We start from the raw sequence: 6,000 nt of genomic DNA, 5'->3' as shown, positions 1-6,000 counted from the left end.
TTTAAAAAACTCTTTAAAAACATAAAAGCCACTCTTAGCTCAAGGACCATCACACACACACACACACACACACACACACACACACACACACACACGCAGGGGCTGGATGTGGCTATCCATAGGTTATAGTTTGCAGACCCCTGGTCAAAAGCAATGCAACTCTGAACTCCCTGAAGTTAAAGAAGGGCTGTTTTATCAGAAGGGAGAATTTGAATGACGGGAGGTCCTCCCTGCAGTCACATGAAGTGGCCTGTTAAGCCTGCAGATTTCCAGGATGTACCCCAGACCTGCTAAGTTGTCGGCTAAGTGAACTAGGCCTGTGCTTTCCAAGTAGCCCAGTGATTCTTTCCACACTGAAGCCTGAGCACGCCTGCTCAGAGAGGCTGCTTTCCCTGCCCCTAACACCTTGATTGGGCAGTGCTGTTGCTCAGCCATAGAGAAGACCCTATCGCTTAGCAGCTCTTGCTTTCCTGTACCTGTTCTCACAGCATGCAGGTTCTGTCTGCTAGCACCAGGATAGCCTCCCGGTTCCCAGAGGGGTGACAGATCACAGCAGCTCACGATTGAGCATGTGTGTCTAGGTGCTGTACCAAGTCCTTCATCTGCACTCTTATGTCATTAGTTTTTAGATACCATGTGGAGAGGGTACCATGACACCCACTGTCTGATGGGCCAGCAGGAGCTGAGACAGCGTAGCTCACTTTCCCAAGGTAACACCTAGATTGTGGCAGAGCCAGGACTCAAGTCCAGGGCTGCTAGGAGCAAGGAAAGCAACCTCTCCGAGCAGACGTGCTCAGGCCTTCGTGTGCCAAGAACGATTGGGATACGCGGGAAGTACACACCTAGTTCACTTAGCTGAGGACTTAGTGGGTCTGGGGTACACCCTGGAAATCTGCAGATTTAACAGGCCACTTCATCTGACTCTGCAGTGAAGACCTCCTGCCAGTAAAATGTTTCCCTTCTGAAATAGCCCTTCTCAACTCCATGGTTTCTCAACCAAGTATTATTGGCGTTTCAGGCCTGATAATTCTGTGTTACGGTGGGGGGAGCGGGGAGGAAGTACCCTGTACAGTGTAGGCTATTTAGTATCATCCTTGAGTTGTACCCACTAGATGCCCATAGAAGCCTCCTCCCCCCTGCAGTTGTGATAACCAAGAACGTCTCCAAAAATGTCCCCAAACAATGCCAAAAGGTCACCCTTGTTGAGACTCACTACTCTACTCCAAAGCCTATGTCCTTAATTCCTAGGTTACAAGTGGTATCTACTAGGCAACTCCTCCCCAAATCACCTCCAGAAGCAACTACTTACCACTCTCTTGGTACAGGTCTCATAGGGGACCCTCAGGGTGAGCTTTTCTGGGTCCAGGTCATAAGTACAGTTCAGCATTTCAAGACCAAAGGGATCTACAGAAGCCAGAGCAGGTTAGACAGGGGATGACCAAGAAAGCACATTTCAGTGACAGAGTCAACCGAAGCTACGTAGCCAAGACTGCCAGTCCAGGTCTCAGGCACTTCAATGACTTCATTTTTTTATTGTTCCAACGGGTGATATGACCCAAGCTTTGAGAGATTCTGTGATTTGCAGCTAAAAATTTCGCAGGAGATTCTGAGATAAGAGAAAGACAAGGTCTCCCACTCCTGGTAGCATCATGCAAATCAGGGACCCCTGTGGCATCATGGGAACTGGATGCCCGTTACTCTAGAGTTTGTATCCTCTGCTCACCAGCAAAATGAGGCTGGCCTTGAGCCAACGGCTTTCTGCTAAGTAAGACGGTGATGAGAATACATGCATTACCTACCCATCACAGATGCATGCCATTTCTTGATGCCAAGATTGCTTGAAAACTCCACTATCATTCTATCATCATGGCAGGTGATGGTACCTAAAGAGCAAAGGAAGCGTTGGGGGCCTCTGAACTGTAGGAGGCACCCCACAGCGGTGTAGAGAGGGACCTCTCCTCTCCAACAGGAACCAGGGAAGGATGCCAGTTGGAAGAAACAAAGCTTGTCCCCTACCCTCAGGGAGCTCACACATTGGTAGGAAAGACATTGCTAGAATGTGAGTTACCCAGAACTGTAAGGAAGGTATCGGGTAAGAGCCTGGGCTTCCCAAAGCACGCCAGGGATAAGCCTGGCTTAGGGTTGACAAACATCCCTACAGGAGCCAGGCGGAAACCTTGACAGTGACGCTGATGCAGATGGGGGTGATAGGTCTGTGAAGAACTGGAGAACAAAAGTTTTATCTGAAGATTCTTCAATCTGAAGTTTTTGAAAAACACCGTGGGTGAGCCCAAGGACACTTTTTTAAGACTAAGTTCTGCCTATTATCTGTCACTCTGCATCTTCTGGCTCAGGGGAAAGTCGCAGAACACTCCTCATTGCAAATGGAATAGCTCTGATTTGGTCTGTTATCTTGATGTTTTCCTTAAGCATGAGTTTGTGTTTGAAGATTGCAGGGAGCAGGGCTTAGTTGCTGTGGTTTGTTGTTCTCTGGATGCCATGAAGCTTGAGGCAGTGAGGACTTAGAAAGAAGTACAGGTGTTCCTGCAAGCTCTTTCAGTTAGCTGGATAGCAAGCCATGGGGAAGCGATGGGGAAGCCTATTGACTTGATCAAGGTAAGAAAGAGGGGGAAGCGGAGATCGTCTGCCCCATGTGTGTGTTTCCTGGCCATCTAGGCACCCCAGCTGCCCCCTGCTCGAGAGACGCTAAGGGCATTTTGCTCACCCAACAGGCATACCTGAGAAGGTAGACATCCCCAGCTGAGCAACATCTATTGAGTTCACCAAAGTCACAAGGGTGAAGAATAGAGAAAGTGGCCTGTAGGTGATGGAAGAGGATGGGGGAGAGAGTTAAGAAGGGACGAACTTAAGCAGACAAGACCATTGTGTCCCCTTCCTCTGCCCCCAGAATTACTCACCTCCAGGCTGCGCTGAACCGGCTCAAGGGACTCCCACCGTCTCCTCTCTGCCTGCCCGCCATGGCCAAAGGCACCACCAAGTCCACCAGGCAAAGGGATGGGCTGCTCTGTGCTTTTAGAGCAGGCAGCTGGGCAGGACCCCGCCCTCTCCGCATTGGAGGCACCTGCATCTTCTCCAGCCCTACCAGCTGCAGGGGAGGGGTTTGCGGAGGGAGAGGCTTTCTGGAAGCCCTGAGGGGGACGAGAAAGTTTTGCTCTTCCTGACACTTGCATTTGGGTGTTCCACCAGCTGCTCTGCGGGTCAGCCATGAAAGCCGTTCCCTGAAATTGGCTCCAGGTGAATGAATTGCTGTTTTTCTCCATAACACTGGGAAAAATTAGGATCTTTGGGGCAAAATATTTACAGCTCCAATGTAAAGTGAGAGAGGGCGATGGGCTTTTCTGAGGACAGAACATCTAATTTTCACATCATCTGTAAAGTAGCAAACCTTTCCTTTAAGTAACCCCTAGTCTCCTGTCAATTGTGCACATTACCCTGACAATGTGCATGAAAAATTATCTTTAAAAAATGGATGAAGCATTATTTCCATCCAAGTATAAATGTTAAGCTTACTACCAAAAAAAAAAATGCAGACAAGGACAGAAGCATATAGAGAAAAGCAAAAGTCACCTGTAATCACACCATTGCTGATATTTGGTGTGCAACTTTATGGACTTTTTCTACAAACACCATACACACTCAAAAGAACCACAGTGACCTAGAATTGAAGCTTAAACTATGTTTTATAACCTGCTTTTACTACTATCCATGTCATGGACATTTTCCATATCAAACATACACTCTCCATTGCCATTTTAAGGTTGCATAGTATTCCATGTCCAGATAAATCAATCAGTGTTAAACTGTTCCATAACAATGGACATTTAGGTGGCTTCCAATTTTTCATCATTATAAATAATAACACGATGGACATTCTTGTCCATTCTTCCTGTTCCTCGGGATAAATTCCTCGAAGTAGAAATTCTGGGTCAAAGGGAGTAGTGATCTAAATAAGAATGCCATCCTGTGTAGCAAGTGGGAGATTACGGATGGGGAAACTGAGGCAAAGCAGCTTGCCCTAGCTTTAACTATGGAGTGTCAGGGCCAAATTGAGAACTCACATTTTCTGAGACCCAGTCAACGTATCTTTTCAGCATCTCTCATTGCTCTTTAAGACCCCTGGATGTCTGCAGCCCATGTTCTGTTGCACTATAATGCCCAAATCCTGTGCAAGTAGGTGGTATTTGCAATAACTGATTTATGTGGCATCTTTGTGTAATTTGAGGGGTAATCTCCATGCCCTAGGACAGGTGTCTGAAATAACTTGGTAGGTTAGGGTACGTTTCCCAGCTTCCTTGATCAAAAGGGTTCCATGGGGCTCTCATCAGTATCACAGATTCCTGGGTCCCACTCAAGAGCTGCTGAAGCAGGCTCTCCAGGGGCGGGGCCTGGGGCAATGTTTGTTTAACAAGCTCCATTCATGAGTCTTACAATCAGGAAGATTTGGGAAATACCAGGAGGGAGGGAGGCAAGAAAATGAATGTTTGCCAGTTGTTAACCTTCTCATTGGAGTTCATTGGTTATGTCCTGGCGGAATCAGGAAGAGGGAGCCAAGTCCATGATAAGCAAGTCGTGGGCGTAGAGATGGTGAAAGGGTTTGGATCCTGAGCAGAAGCACGATAGCAATAGTCACTCCTCCTGGGCATATTTTCCAGAGACTGACACCTGTCCTACCAATGGGAAGGTGGTTTGTTACCACGATGGCTGAGGCTATGATGAGAAGACAGAGGAAGGGGTGTGGAAGCAAGACTCAGACCTGTTAGTGGGAGGCTTCTCTTTCCCAGCCCCCTATTCCCCCACCCCGTTCCCCCAGACTCACTCAGCTTTTTTCTGGAGTGTGAGGGCTTGCCCTGGAAAGGGCAGCTCAGGTGAGAGCCCCAAACTGGGGGCTTCTGGAATGTTCTGGCAGGCTAAGGGGCAGCACAAAGCCCCCTGAGCAGGAGGCATGGGGAGAAGGACCACTGGGGGAGTCGGTGAAGGTGGTGAGTGTGCCAGAGGTGAATTTCAGCTGCCCGCGCTGTGCACGGACAGTCAGTGAACGAGTGGCTCCACGCGCGTAGGAACCAATGCTGTGTAAGTGCACCAGGATACACATGTATCCTTCAAGAATGCGGAAGAATGACTGTTCCGTAAAGAGATGGTGTCTCACATCACCCCTTGGGAAAAATGAAAATCTTTACAAAAATGATAGCTCCCTAATGTTTTACTAAACAGACAGTGGGATCTCTTTCAAATGTAGGTTTTCCACATTCCTTTCAATGAGCGTTTTTAAGTTTGCTAATTTATGACCACAAAGTGTTCCCTCTCCTCTTCTCTGGATGGCCTGGTGTCATGAGTGTCACGAGGCCACTTCTCACCCACCTGCTAATCACCAGGCACCTCTCAAAGGGAGTTTTAGGTGATTAAGCATAACAACAACACAGGGTTTTTGCCTCCTTGGGGCAGGGGCCATCCTTTTTGAAATGCAGTTCTTTTTTATTTTATTGGGGAGCAGCCACCATCATTGGTTACACGTTGCTTTCATGCTACAATGGCATAGTTGACTCTTTTAAGGAGGGCGCAGCTCACAGTGGTCCATGCGGGGATCGAACCGGCAACCTTGGTGTTATCAGCACCACGTTCTAACCAACTGAGCTAACCAGTCACCCCAGTTCTTACAAACAACAGTTCGTCATTCTTAAATTCCAAGCCTGTTGTTTTATTTCCCACAACTGTCAACACATTAATCAAAGACAACCTAAATGTCATCATCAGGAGATGGTTAGACAAACTGTGGAATACTCTTCAGCTACTAAAAATTGATCCTGTGGATTCAGTTGGATCTATGAATGCTGATATTGAAGATGTCCATGCTAAAATTGGAGTTTTAGAGCTGTATAATTAGAATGTTTCCATAGTTGGCTTTAGAAAAAGGAGGAAATGGAAAAGCCAGTGTGTGCGTTTACACCTTTATGTGTCTGTGGGTATAGAAATGTGCATTTG

The sequence above is a fragment of the Hipposideros armiger genome, unplaced genomic scaffold (assembly GCF_001890085.2).
Source record: "Hipposideros armiger isolate ML-2016 unplaced genomic scaffold, ASM189008v1 scaffold_135, whole genome shotgun sequence".
Lineage (NCBI taxonomy): Eukaryota > Metazoa > Chordata > Mammalia > Chiroptera > Hipposideridae > Hipposideros > Hipposideros armiger.
This window is presented reverse-complemented; position numbering follows the sequence as displayed.